Raw genomic sequence first — 14,454 nt, 5'->3', positions numbered from 1 at the left:
TTATGTAATGTTACCAAGTTCACAAAGGAAATAAAGAGAAAATTGACAAAGATTGATGAAGACCTAAAGGCTAGTGCACAACAGTTGCAACTTGATCCTAGTTCAAGCTCTGCACATTATATGAAAATTAGATTCTTATCAGATATGCAAGCAGAGTTGTTGAGAGAAGAAGCAAGGATCTGGTCTTCACTGATAGCTGTTCAAAATATGATCCTTCCCATCATGGATACAATGTAGAAGCATATTGTTTATTCAAAAACATTGATCAATGACAACAACTTCTCCATTGTAGATCACATGATAGAACTCTCTATAGAAGTGCAAATTGTTCCACATACATGAAAAGTTTTGCAAGAAAATTGGGATAAGACTTTAGCACTCATACTTAAGGTACATTCTAATTTTCTTTCTAAAATTGATGTCTCTATGTAAATAAGTTTTGAATAAATCTTTGGCATTATTGTCAAAAAAGGGGGAGAGATAGTATGTATATATGGGGAGAGACACTTAGTATGCTATATATGGAGTGACACAATAAAAGTGGGAGAGACACTTAATATGCCATATATAGTGAGAGATACTTGTTATACTATGTATATTGTACGAGGAAGAATCATGCAAAGGAAAGAAAATGTATATAGCAGAAAATTTGTAGATATAGTATATTGTATATACTTACAAAAGACAATTTTTGAAAAATCTCAAAAATAGTATACCATACCAAAACCCAGTATCACACTGTGATGTATATAAGTTTTGGTTGATAAGTGCTTTTGTCACTAATGCCAAAGGGGGAGATTGTTGACATTCAGTCAATTTTTTTATTAGTGACAACACTTATTTAGATTCTGTATGGCTATCAAGCTCATTAAATAGTCTATAGTGTTTTCCATGTAATTTTAGTAGCCACCGAGCTTTACAGTTCTTACAAAACATTCTAGTGGTTACTGTTACCTATTTTGCCCCACCAAAATTTGAATTTAGACATTTGAGCCCATCCAATGGTCATCTTCCATATTTAAGTATTATTTTAATGCCTCGAAAATATCAAAAATAATCATAATAAATGATAAAACCTTATGGTATTTCCTTATTTCCTAATTTATTCTGCTTCCTCGCAACTTTCCTTGCTATAAAATCTTGTATAGATCTATGGTGGGTGCTTCCCTGCATTTTGAAAATGCACTACCTTTACGTAATGTGAGAAAGCCCCTTTGCGACATGTGGATCAGTGGATCGTTGTTGTTCTTGTGGGCTGCAGAAGGGAGAGCTACTGGCTGAGCTGACAATTCTATTGGTGGCCACTTTCTTGCATTCTAAGTTCTATCAAATTTCCTAACATTGCAAGGAAGCACATTTTGGCCATGTGACAGGTGGGTTCTCTTCTTTGAGCTATCATAGATAGGGTAGACAAGGTTTCAAGGTGAGTTGGTAGTTTGATTGGGGCCTATTTTCCCACATTATTTGTTTTGTTAGACTTTCTAACAACATGGACAAGCATCCCGATGATACTTGTCCCATGATGTCACATGTTCCCAATTGTACCTTCCACCGTCAGATCTTCAAGAATCAATGGTTGGTGCATTCCTGCAATATAAAGATGCATGGAGATTAAACAATGCGGGTATGCACCCTTGCAATGCGTGGCACGATGTGATGTCATGGGCCCACCTCTCTCAAAAGTTAATAACATCTCATCTTCCATGTCCATTGTCAGGTGAGTTAGAGTATGAAGAAAGCATCTGATTGGTCCATCCAGCTGACCAGGTATACGTACACATAAGATTTTTGATCGTCGTAGATTCAAATGAAATCAAGGGCTGGTGCTTCCCCACATTATGAAGATACAAGGATTTTAAGTAATGTAGGCAAGCACCTTTCTACTGCATGTCCTTGTGGGGATAGGCTTGTCTCATATATCACAAGATGGTGCTAGTTGGATCCCAAGGTGTATGCTGAGTGTTTTATGGGCCTAGAATTTTTGAAGGGGCAAGCGCAGTATTATACAAATCTTTCACAATCATTGATCTTGTGAAGATCAACGATTGGCACTTTCTCGCAAGATGAAGATGTGAGGAAATTAAACATTACTAGGAAGTGCCTAAAGAACACGTGTCCCAGTGGGTTCAACTAAGGCATTAATAGTTAGGGTTGATGGTTGGTAGTTACATCATGGTTAGGGTTTTGAGGAGGTGGTGCAGTTAGTTAAAAAGATATGGTCAACCACATGGAAACTTTGTGGAGTGGCAAAAAAAAAAAATCATTGGTCCATGTGGTCTATTCTGGTTGCAAGGCTTAGTTGACTTGCTAACTCTGCTAATTCATGAGCCAAAAAATGAAGGGAGTCAAATTTTCCTGCACGATCTGATCCCTGTGATCAATGCCAACCACTCTTGGGTGAATGCTAAACTTAGTGAATGAAGGAGAACGCTCCACCACCTTTGATCCTATCCATCTACTTGGTCAGAATAGTTTAATGGTGTCATTTCTATCTTCTCAAGGCCCTATTTCAACAGAATATTAGATTTCATTATACTTAGGTATATGCCAAGGTTGGATTTGCCCTAAATCTGCATAATTATTCTCTATAAGACTTAATGGTAGTGGTTGTTGAGTAACTTCAGTGAGAAAATATCTCAATTATGCTTGAACTATAAAGGCAATTTTTGTAGATTTTGTACCGATTGACTCTTCTCTAACTTCTCTGATATTGCTCTACAATTTCATGTGTAAATTCCCTTTGCCTCTAAACTATATGAAATTTTGCCTTATCTCCTCTAGCCATTGATGTAAAGTGCAAGAGCTATTTGCCTCTCATTGGTGTTTTGTGAATATCTACAATCTTGCATGACTATATCACTTTTGGCCTATGAATGGTATATAAGTGAATCCTTTCTTTCTTTGTGTCATTCATTTGAGTTTTCTGATCTGCATGTGGTTGTTAGATTAAAACAAGTCTGGATGTGTATATCTTTTGATGTCATGATGGTTCAATAGTGCATGTATGGGAAGAGATTGGTTTGAACACTCTATTTTGGTGCATCACCCCCCTTAGGTTAGAGTAGGTAGATTTTTTTCTTCATGCATTCTTTCTCCCTTTTCCCCTCCAAGAGTAGTTAGGTGCACCCTGATAGTAAAGGAAGTCAGCCTTCTCTAGAGACTCAACCTCACAGTTCAAGTCCCACAGCTTGGAGGTTGTTTCCATGTTTCACAAGGTTGTCCTTAGGTAAAAACTTTAGAAGAGGGTGAAAACCTTTGTGACAACAGTTTTTGGCATGCCTGATGGGACCATATCTAGAAAATTCAAGTCTACTGGTGTCAAAAGGAAGATCTCAAGATTAATGTCAAGGAGATAGTACTGGGTTTGGTGTTCAAGCCTTCAAGAGGCTCATTCTTCAAAGTACTTGGTAAGTCTGAGCTTCAAATACATCTAGTTCCAGACCAAAGTTGCAGTAATTCATGCCCAAAGCTGAAACAAGGACATCTTCTAGAGGTAAATTTGAGTACCAAGAGCTTTCATTTTCAAATCCTAGAAGAAGGAAGACTAGAGTATCTTTATCACTAGTTAGGAGTGCAACAACAACAAATACACCTGCAAGATCTATCTCTACCCCCCCTACTGTTAGATCTCAGCCTAGATTGTCATCAACACATATCAATAGATCAATGTCTATATGGCATAGCCTAGAGCCCATACTTTTTTCCACCTTTAATGGTGGAAGTCCTCTTTTATTGGTCCAAAGACATGACATACCAATAACTGCACTCAAAAGTATACCAAAGTTTACTGGTGAAACTTCTATCTCTCCCTAACAACACATTCAAGAAGTTGTGAATGTCTGCAATATCCATGGTATTACAGAGGATGATGTTGCAGTTAGGCTTCTAGCCTCATCCTTGAGAGGAAAAGCACTACAATGGTATAGAGGTTTGGCTCATGGTTCTATAATAGATTGGGATGGATTAGGAGCAGGAATTTGTAAACACCTTGAGGACAAAAGTGACCATTTGTCACTTTTAGAATAGATGACTACTATAAAAAGAGCCCCCCATGAATGTATGACTAATTTCAACTATAGATTTCAAAAGATATGGGATAGAATACCTACTTCAATAAAACCTACCTCTGGTAATGCCTTCTTGTATTACCTCAAAGCTTTTAATAGTGATATTGCCACTACAATCCAAACTATGGGAGGAGATACCCTACCTAATGCTTATGACATAGCAATAAAGTCAGAAAATATCCTAATACAAGGAGGTAAGCTAACTCCAAGGCCTCCCATGCCTTTCTTCCTTGATGTTCCAAATCACCAACCAAAAATGGCTCCTCTTCTCACAACTTCCACATCACAATCCCTTGCTCTAGTCCCTCAAGCTTCCACATCTTCAAATGGGATAGATGAGATCAAGGAGATGATGCAATCTATGATGCTGAGCATAGATAAAAGATTGCAAGGTCAAGAGAAGAAGCTGGAAGATAGCTTCTCTGTAATGCAGAAAGTGAGCAACAAGGTGGTGACTTTAGAAAGACAGCAAAATCAAGGCAGTAAGGCTCACCAATTGCAACATCAAACTGTAAACAGTGGTAGGTCCCCAAATCAAAATTATGGGAACAATTATTTTGATTAGAATAGTTAGAATAGCCATGCTTCAACCTCAAATGTAAACCAAAGTAGGGCCATAGTCCCTCAAAACAACATGGCCCAAGATCAAGGTTTTCGTCCCTCCTGTAACTACTCCTATGCTTGTTGCATGTGTCAAAAGGTTGAATGTTACTTGGCTTTGACCATCCAAGAGCCTACAACAAGAAAATCATACAAGGAGGAACAATTTAAAGAGGCCTCATATATGCAAGGATAAGGTGATTGCTCCTTTATGAATCATTAGGTGGAGGAACATTGTAATGTAAACCAAGATTCCATTTCTGACAACATTAGGAGCAAAAGAAGAGCTATTGAAGATGCTACCCCTTCCCCTCCCAATCATGCCTCAAATTCAAATGCAATACCTCATGAGCAAGCAATAAATGATCAATCAAATACCTTCCAATAACAAAGGTGGAATAATGGCAACAAGGATGTAAGTGATCCTCAGGTTGCCCCATATCAACCTCATACAAGTGCAGCTCCCAAGGCTCCTACCAAAGTACCTACTACACCATTCAATGTGGTAGAACAAATGAAGAAGAAAAATGTGAATATTTCCATGTGGGATGTTGTTGCTACTATACCCATGCAAAAGAGGTTGTTGTAGCAAGAATTGGAAAGTATTGAACCAAAGGATCAGCCACCCAACATGGAAAGTGCCACAAGCCTAGTACATCCATCAAGGGAGGAAGAAACAAATAAAAAGGTTAGACCCCCTCCATTTTAAGTTTCTTTAATTATAGGGAATAAACTAGTCCACAATTGCATGATTGATTCAGGGTCTAGTAGTTTAGTGATGCCTAGGTGTGTTGTTGATGCTTTGGGAATGAAATATGATCCCATTGTTAAGGATGTGTTACAGTTGGATGGTAGTATTTTCAAGACTATAGGGATCCTTAGGAATGTGGAAATGGCCCTATGTGCATGCCCTAGTTGTACTGTAACTCAAGATATATCCATCACGTAAGTCAAGCCACATTTTTCCATCTATCTATCAAGAGACTTCACTACCCAAATTGGTGGTTACATATCTTCCTATTGGTCATATATATTTTTTAGAACAAGATATGGGGCCAAAGCTTCAATCAAAGTAGAGCCTCTAGCCCTCCATCATACTAAACCCTATACCCCTAATCTCATCAACATGAATTGTACTATCCTAGAAATGGATGAAAATGACATAATGAATGAGCCTACTACTTCCCTAGCTGAGATACCTAATTTTCTCTTAGATGAATGGGATAATGCATATCAATTTGATCCTATGTCTAAAACCCTTGAGACATGCCTCATTACATATTGTATATTAGAGAAGGATGCCCTAGTTCTCAATCTTGTGGAAACCAAAGAAGATATGAGTGGGGTATGGAGTATGTACTTTGATGGATCAAGGAATAAGAATAGATTAGGGGTTGGCATGATGTTGATTTCTCCTGCACAAGTAAGGTACTACTTCTCCTTTAGGCTCCAATTCAATTGCACTAATAATGTGGCCGAGTATGAATCCTTGATTCAGGGTCTCCTACTTGCTCAGAAAAGAGGAATTCAAGCCTTAAGCGTATATGGAGATAGTGAGTTGGTGGTTAATCAAGTGAGAAATCAAAATATCACCAAGAATAGTTTGCTCAAGTCTTATAAACATAGGGTATGGGATTTTCTTGAGGGTTTCTATGCATTTAATATTCAAAGCATCCTTAGAAAAGATAATAGACATGTCGATAGGCTTGCAGCAATAGGTGCATCTCATGATGTGCCATAGAATCTTGAGGAGAGGAAGAACAAAAAATTAGGATGGTAGTAAGGCCTACCATCCCTGACAATAAAATCCATTGGAAAGTGTTTGAATCTAATGAACAAATTGTAAGCTTCTTGTAGAATGAAGCAAGATTTTTAGATAGAAACCAATAAAGAATACAGGATCAGTATCGTGATCAAATTGTTAACCTTAGTTCCAACAAATTGCCTAAGGGTCTCATTACTTTAGAGAGTTTTTTTAATCCTAATGACCAAGCAAGAGGCAGAGTTCTGAACCTAGCTACTGATGAAGATGGTCACACCCTAGTCATGGTTGCTGATGGAAAATCCTTAAACATGGCGAAGGTATGTTGTAAGATTGAGCAAGAAAGTTTTATTCATCTATGTCAAGAATTTAATGACATATTTTCCTGGACGTATGATGATCTAAAGGGTTTTGACCCAAGGTTGTTTCAGCATACCATAAATTTAATTGGTAGTGTCAAAGTAGTAAGACAAAAACAAAGGCCAGTGAATCCCAAAATTGAACCCTTAATGAGAAAAGAGCTATCCAAATTGATTGAGGCCAATATAATTTTCCCCATAAAGCACTTGTCATGGCTAGCAAACCTTGTCCCTGTTAGGAAGAAGAATGGAGAAATTAGATTGTGTGTGGATTTTAGTGACCTTAACCAAGCTTCCCTTAAAGATCACCATCCTCTCCCTTCCATGGAGTAGATTTCGTCCAAGGTTAGTGGTTCAAAGAGGTTTTCATTTCTTGATGGATTTTTTGGCTACAATCAAGTGCTAGTCAAAGAGTCTGATAGGTACAAGACTTCATTCACTACCAAATGGGGTACCTATGCTTATTGTAAGATTCCATTTGGGCTAACCAATGCGGGTGCTACATTTTAGAAGGCAATGGAGATGGCCTTCAAAAACATGATTGAAAAGTTTGTATTGGTTTACCTTGATGATATCACAGTATATTGAAAGAGTGTAGAAGATCATGTTGATCATTTAAGATAGGTGTTCTCAAGGTGTAGAGAGTTTGGGGTATCCCTTAACCCAAGCAAATGTGTCTTTGCTACCAATCAAGAGAAATTATTAGGACACATTGTATCTAAGGATGGTTTAACCATTGATCTAGAAAGAACAAAAGCAATACTTGCTCTCCCTCTTCCTAAACATAAGAAAGGGTTGCAAAGTTTCTTGGGTAGGATAAATTTTGTGAGAAGATTTATCCCTAATCTTGCTACCATGGTAGAACCCCTTATGGCTATGCTTAAGAAAAGTATGGTTTTTGCATCAACCAAGGAAGGGAAGGAAATTTTTGAAGAGATCAAGGTAGCCATAGCCTCGGCCCCTACTCTCATTAATCCAAACTTTGAAAAGGATTTCATCCTTTATACCCTAGGTGGTGAGTCAAGTATTTCTGTTGTCTTGACTCAAACAAATGATAAAGATGAAGAGCAGCCCATAGCCTTCTTTAGTGAAGGGCTTAAAGAGTATGAAGATAAATACAACTATGTAGAGAAGCAAGCCCTTGTAGTCATAAAAGCTTTAAAGAAATTTAGACACCTCCTATCTCATAATAAAGGTCATTTGTTAGTACCCCATGCCAGTGCGAAAGATTTCCTTTTGAGAAAAGATATTAGTGAGAAGAGAGCTGGTTGGATTACTAAAGTAATGGAATATGATGTTGACATCCAGATCACTAAGCTGGTAAGAGGGAGGGGGTTGTGTAGACAGATGATATCATCTCATGAATCAAATGAGGAAGTTTCTATGATACTAATAGAGCAACAAGAAGCAAGAAATGATGACCCAAGGAATTGGATGTATGATATGAAAAATTTCTTATTAGGCAATGGATATCCTCAAGGGTTAGATAGAACTAAAAGGAGATAGTATAGATTACAATCAATCCCTTATGTCATAGTTAATGGTATCCTTTTTAGGAGAGATTTTAATGGAGCCCTATTAAGATGCATTAACATAGACCAAGCTAAAAGAATGATCAAAGGGCTTCATGATGGTCCTGATGGTGGTCACTTCTTAGCAAGGACAACTACAATGAAGGTCATGAGAGTTGATTACTACTGGTTGTCCCTATTCCATGATTGTCATAGGTATGTGAGGAAATGTGAAAATTGTGCTTTCTTTTTTGGTAAGAAAAAGTTTGCAGCTCTTCCTCTTCATCCCATTTAGGTAGACCATCCTTTTGCTCAATGGGGATTGGGTTTCATAGGCCCTATCAATCCTCCTTCTAGTTCTAGTCACAAATGGATTTTAGCTACTACAGATTACTTTACCAAATGGATAGAGGTAGTTGCATTGAAGGACACCACAAAATCTTTAGTTGTTGAATTCCTTGATGGAATTGTGACCAGGTTTTGTGCCCCTTCAACCATTATTTCAAATAATGCAAAATCTTTTGTAGGAGCTCAGATTTGCGCATGGGCAGTTGATCATAATATCTACTTGAGCACATCTTCAAACTACTATCCTTAGGGCAATGGTTTGGCTGAGTCCTCCAATAAAAACCTAATCAAGATTATGAAAAGAACTATAGAGGATAACCAGAGGTGTTGGCATCAAAAGTTGAGGACTGCACTGTGGGCTGACAGAATAACACCTAAGAGGTCAATAGGGAATTCACCATTTATGTTGGTATATGGTAGAGAAGCAAGGCTTCTAATTTCATTAGAATTCCCATCCCTAGAACTAGCTCATCAGCTAGAGCTAATTGAAAATGATTCCATGATAGTGAGAATGGCAGAACTGATGGAGTTGGAAGAGAAGAGAGGTTAGGCCATGCAGACCCTAGAAACACATCAGTAGTAGGTGAAAAGGAGCTTTGATAGGAAGGCTAGGGTCAGAATCTTTAGGGAGGGTAATTTGGTTTTGAAATGGGATGCAAAAAAGGAAAAACTAGGGAGGCACTCAAAATTTGATGCACTGTGGAGTGGTCCCTATCTGATTGTCAGTTTCAAGTAGGCCAATGCTTTTCAATTAAGCAGCCCTAGTGGTGAAATTTTGCCTATCCCAGTAAATGGGATCTATCTCAAACCATGTTTTTGATAGGGCTTTAAGTTTCCTATACATATTAGAGTAGTTTTCTTTTTGTTGTTTTCCTACTTTCCAAGAAGTGCACGAGCACATGTGTTTTGCTGAGGTTGTAGAGTTGTAGAGATAGAGTTTTGATGTTTTGCTACTGCAAAGGTAGGGTTAGGGTTTCACAATACACTAATCCACATTGTTTCAACTCTATAGCCCAATGGATGCATAAGGTCACTGGTCATATGCATAGCTGGCTTGCGTCCCCTCTGAGTCACCAGAATTGTTACCTATTTTTCTCCACCAAAATTTGAATTTAGACATTTGAGCCCATCCAACGATCATCTTCCATATTTAAGTATTATTTTTAATGCCTAGGAAATATGAAAATAATAATAATAAATGATAAAACCTTATGGTATTTCTTTATTTCCTAATTTATTCTACTTCCTCACAACCTTTCGTTCCATTAGATCTTTCATAGATCTGTGGTGGGCACTTCCCCGTATTTTGAAAATGCACTACCTTTATGTAATGCCAAAAAGCCCCTTTGTGACACATGGATTAGTGGGTCCTTGTTGTTCTTATGGGCTATAGAAGGGAGAGCTACTAGCTGAGCTGGCAATTCTATTGGCACCCACTTTCTTGCATTTTGAGTTTTGTCAAATTTCCTAACATTGTGGGGAAGCACTTTTTGGCCACATGGTAGCTGGGTCCATCTTCTTTGAGCCGTTGCAGATAGGGTAGATAAGGTGGCTAGGTGAGTTGGCAGTTTTATTAGCACCTACTTTCTCACATGTTTTGTTTTGTCAGACTTCTTAACAACACGGGCAAGCACCCCAGTGACACCTATCCCACAATGTCACATGTTCCCAGTTGTACCTTCTACCGTTAGATCTTCAAGAATCAATTGCTAGAGCATTCCTGCAATATAAAGATGCATGGAGATTAAACAATGTGGGTATGTACCCTTGTGACACATGGCACAGTGTGATTTCATGGGCCCACCTCTCTCAGAAGGTAATAATAGCTCATCTTTTGTGGCCGTTGTTAGGTGAGTCAAAGTAGGAAGAAAGCATCTCATTGGTCCATCCAACTGACCAGGTATATAGTCACGTAAGATTTTTGATCGCCATAGATTCAAATGAAACCAAGGGCTGGTGCTTTCCCACATTATGAAGATACAAGGATTTTAAGGAATGCGGGCAAGCACCTTGTTGCCATATTTCCTTGTAGGGCTAGGCTTGTCTCATATACCATAGGATGGTGCCAGTTGGATGTCGAGGTGTATGCTGAGTGTTTCATGGGACCAAAATTTTTGAAGGGGCAAGTGTAGTATTATAAAAATCTTTCACAATCATTGATCTTGCAGAGATCAATGACCGATACTTTCCCACAAGATGAAGATGCAAGGAAATTAAACATTTTGGGGAAGTGCCTAAAGAACATGTGTTCCAGTGGGTTTAGCTAAGGCATTAATAGTTAGGGCTGATGGTTGGCAATTACATCATGGTCAAGATTTTGAGGAGGTGGCACAGTTAGTTGAAAAGATATGGTCAACTGTGTGGAGACTCTGCAAAGTGGCAAAACAAAATAAAATCATTGGTCCATGTGGTCTATTCTGGTTGCAAGGTTTAGTTGACTTGCTGACCCTGCTGATTCATGAGCTAAAAAATGAAGGGAGTCAAATTTTCCCACGGGATCTGATCCCTGTGATCAATGCCAACCACTCTTGGGTGAATTTTGAACTCAATGAATGAAGGAGAATGCTCCACCACCTCTAATCCTATCCATCTACCTAGTTAGAATAGTTTAATGACATCATTTATATCTTCTCAGGGCCTTGTTTCAATAGAATATCAGATTTCATTGTACTTAGGTCTGCGCCAAGGTTGGATTTTCCCTAAATCTACATAATTATTCTCTGTAAGACTTAATGGTAGTGGTTGTGGAGTAACTGCAGTGAGAAAATATCTTAGTTATGCCTGAACTATAAAGGAAATTTTTGTAGATTTTGTACCAATTGACTCTTCTCTAACTTCTTTGATATTGCTCTACAATTTCATGTGTAAATTCCCTTTGCCTCTAAACTGTATGCTGCCTTATCTCCTCCATCCATTGATGTAAAGTGCAAGAGCTATTTTCGTCTCATTGGTGTTTTGTGGATATCTACAATCTTGCATGATTGTATCTCTTTTGGCCTATGAATGGTATATAAGTGAATCCTTTCTTCCCTTGTGTCATTCATTTGGATTTTCTGATCTGCATGTGATTGTTAGATTATAATAAGTCTGGATGTGTATATCTTTTGATGTCATGATGGTTCAATAGCGCATGTATGGGTAGAGATTGGTTTGAACACTCTATTTTGGTTGCATCACCCCCCTTAGGTTAGAGTAGGTAAATTTTCTTTTTATGCATTCCTTCTCACTTTTCCCCTCCAAGAGTAGTTAGGTGCACCCTGATAGTAAAGGAAGCCAGCCTTCTCCGAAGACTCAACCTCAGAGTTCAAGTCCCATAGTGTGGAGGTTGTTTCCATGTTTCACAAGGTTGTCCTTAGGTAAAAACTTTGGACGAGGGTGCAAACCTTTGTGACAATAGTTACCAAGTGAATTTAGCTAGTGTGAAGTGCAACAATTGAAACCAAATAGAATCAAGCAGTATGAAGTCTAGCAGTTCAACCTGAGTAGTTCAGTGATTACCAAGCTTTGCAATTTCTACCAAGCTATTAGTTCATGTGAAGTGAAGCTAGTGTTAATTGAGCTATGTGAAGATTAGTGTTTACCGAGTGCAATCATGGTAAATAAGTAAGTCAGTTTCTACCAAGTTACATAGTATCTACCAAGTGACCAATGCAGACCAAGTTTGAGATTACATTGAGATGATTAGTATGGACCAAGCTTCTACTTCTACTAAATGCATGACAATACTGAGTAGTAATAGTGGATGCTATTTATTAGAACTTACCCATGTCAGTCTTCAGAACCTAGGTGTCTTCATTTGAGCCAACTTTGTAATATTGGTGTTAACTTGTCTATTGGCTGACTTTGTAATTATGTAAATTTGATTGATATATATGTAATGTATTATATCATATCCATAGAAATGAGCAAGCAAGTATGAAATGATGAAAGAGTAAGAAGGATGAATATATGAAATAGAAACATGTGAATGCGAATTAGCATCAAAGTGTAATGTAAGGCCATATTAGCAAAGGAGTAGCAGAGCCATATCTATCATATAAAGGTTATTAGTACCGCAAAGAATCTATATCAACAATCTAGTTGTAAGTTAGAGATATATTGCTCATCTTAACAGGTGAACCAATCCAAATCCTCTAACAAGGTAGACTTAACAGTCTTTTGTCAAATCTCTTCATCAAGTGCATACTTAATTATGTGTTTGTAAAACCTCTAACAAGGTGGGCCTAGCAGTCTTAATTGCTCCTAATAGGGTAGATCATTAGAAGTGATTATTGTAAGCCTTAACAAACCAACTTTATGTTGTAGTATTGAATTTTTGTGGGTATCATCCCCACCCCAGTTCTACTTTCTATTTGGAAGGTTTTTTGGTCACCAAATTATTGTGTTCAAGTGTCATGAATGTCTTATGCTTTCAATTTGTCATGCATGTAGCTAGATTTGATTTAATGAAATAAATATTAGTTAGATTATTGCAATTAAAATCTAAGTCTGTCAAATTTTTTAAGGTTATTGATTCACCCCTCCCCTCTCAGTAACCTAGCATAGTCTTGAATATTTCCAACAATAGTAACTCTGATGAGTAGTATATGTTAATCCTTGATAAAAGACCTTTTTCAAAGGTTCTTTGCATTATTTTCCAACAAACTGGTTACTACGTCAAATTTCTCTTAGGCAACCATTTACATACCCCATTGTAGTTCATAATATAATGTACATTCTATTATGTCTAATGGAAACATCTACCTACCCCTATCATAATCATAATAGAAACACTCATTTCATATAACTAAAATATCATTAACATGGACCACCTTTTCTATTATAAAATGTTAATAAATCCATAATGTACTTAGATATTTCTTATTAGTCTATATTCTTTGAACTTGGTAAGGAAGGGCCCCTACTGACTATACTATACTATAGAGTGCCCCCTCAGTCTTAGTTATAGGGGACCCTGGGCCTTCATGTGTAGATGAAAGTAGGGTGGCTCGATGACCAGATTCTATGCGTAACATGGTGCAGTGGGATTCTGTTGATCCAACTGGTTCGCGATCGACTGGGTCAGTTGCTACTCAAATTGGTGTGTGTACCTCGGGGTCTCACGTTATGGATCTTTTATAGTCGATCCTGAGAAATAAAATGGCTCTAGATCTGTCCCTACACCTAGAGTATCTGCTACGGGATATGGAACTCAATATCAATCTGAAACTAGAGGGGGTGCTTGCTTTAATAGCTTGCAGCTCACATTGGTGCTCTTTGTTGGAAATCTGATGACCTATGTATAGTATAATTATATCAGGAAAATGATTTGATAATTGGTAGTCTTCCTGTTGGTAGTGATATGATATTCTCTCATTATAAACTATTTCTTTAAAGTTTAACTTAAAAATTGCATAAATATTCTTAATATAACACATAGATGATTAGATGAGTAGTCTTGATTATACAAGTGTCATATATCCATCTTAAAGGTACATTATTGGAGTGAGAATCAACTTAAAGTCATTTTTACAAGAGATTACATCAATCTCTTGTGTAAATTTCTTTAATTTGATTCTTATTCCAATAATGTCCCTTTAAGATTGATATATAAACCTTGTACAACTAACACTTCTCAATATTTATATAATTTTTAAGTTAAACCTTTAAAATGGTTTATGGAAGGAGTCCACTATACTACTACCAACATGGAAATCATTAGTTCTCAAATCATTTTCCTAGCACAATTAAATTATGGATAGATCATCATACTTTTGATGTTAATACAATAATTTTTTACATGAGTTTCAACAAGTATGGAATACCCT

This window comes from Cupressus sempervirens, chromosome 6 (assembly GCF_028749045.1).
Source record: "Cupressus sempervirens isolate cs-2001-9-10 chromosome 6, ASM2874904v1, whole genome shotgun sequence".
Classification (NCBI taxonomy): Eukaryota; Viridiplantae; Streptophyta; class Pinopsida; order Cupressales; family Cupressaceae; genus Cupressus; species Cupressus sempervirens.
This window is presented reverse-complemented; position numbering follows the sequence as displayed.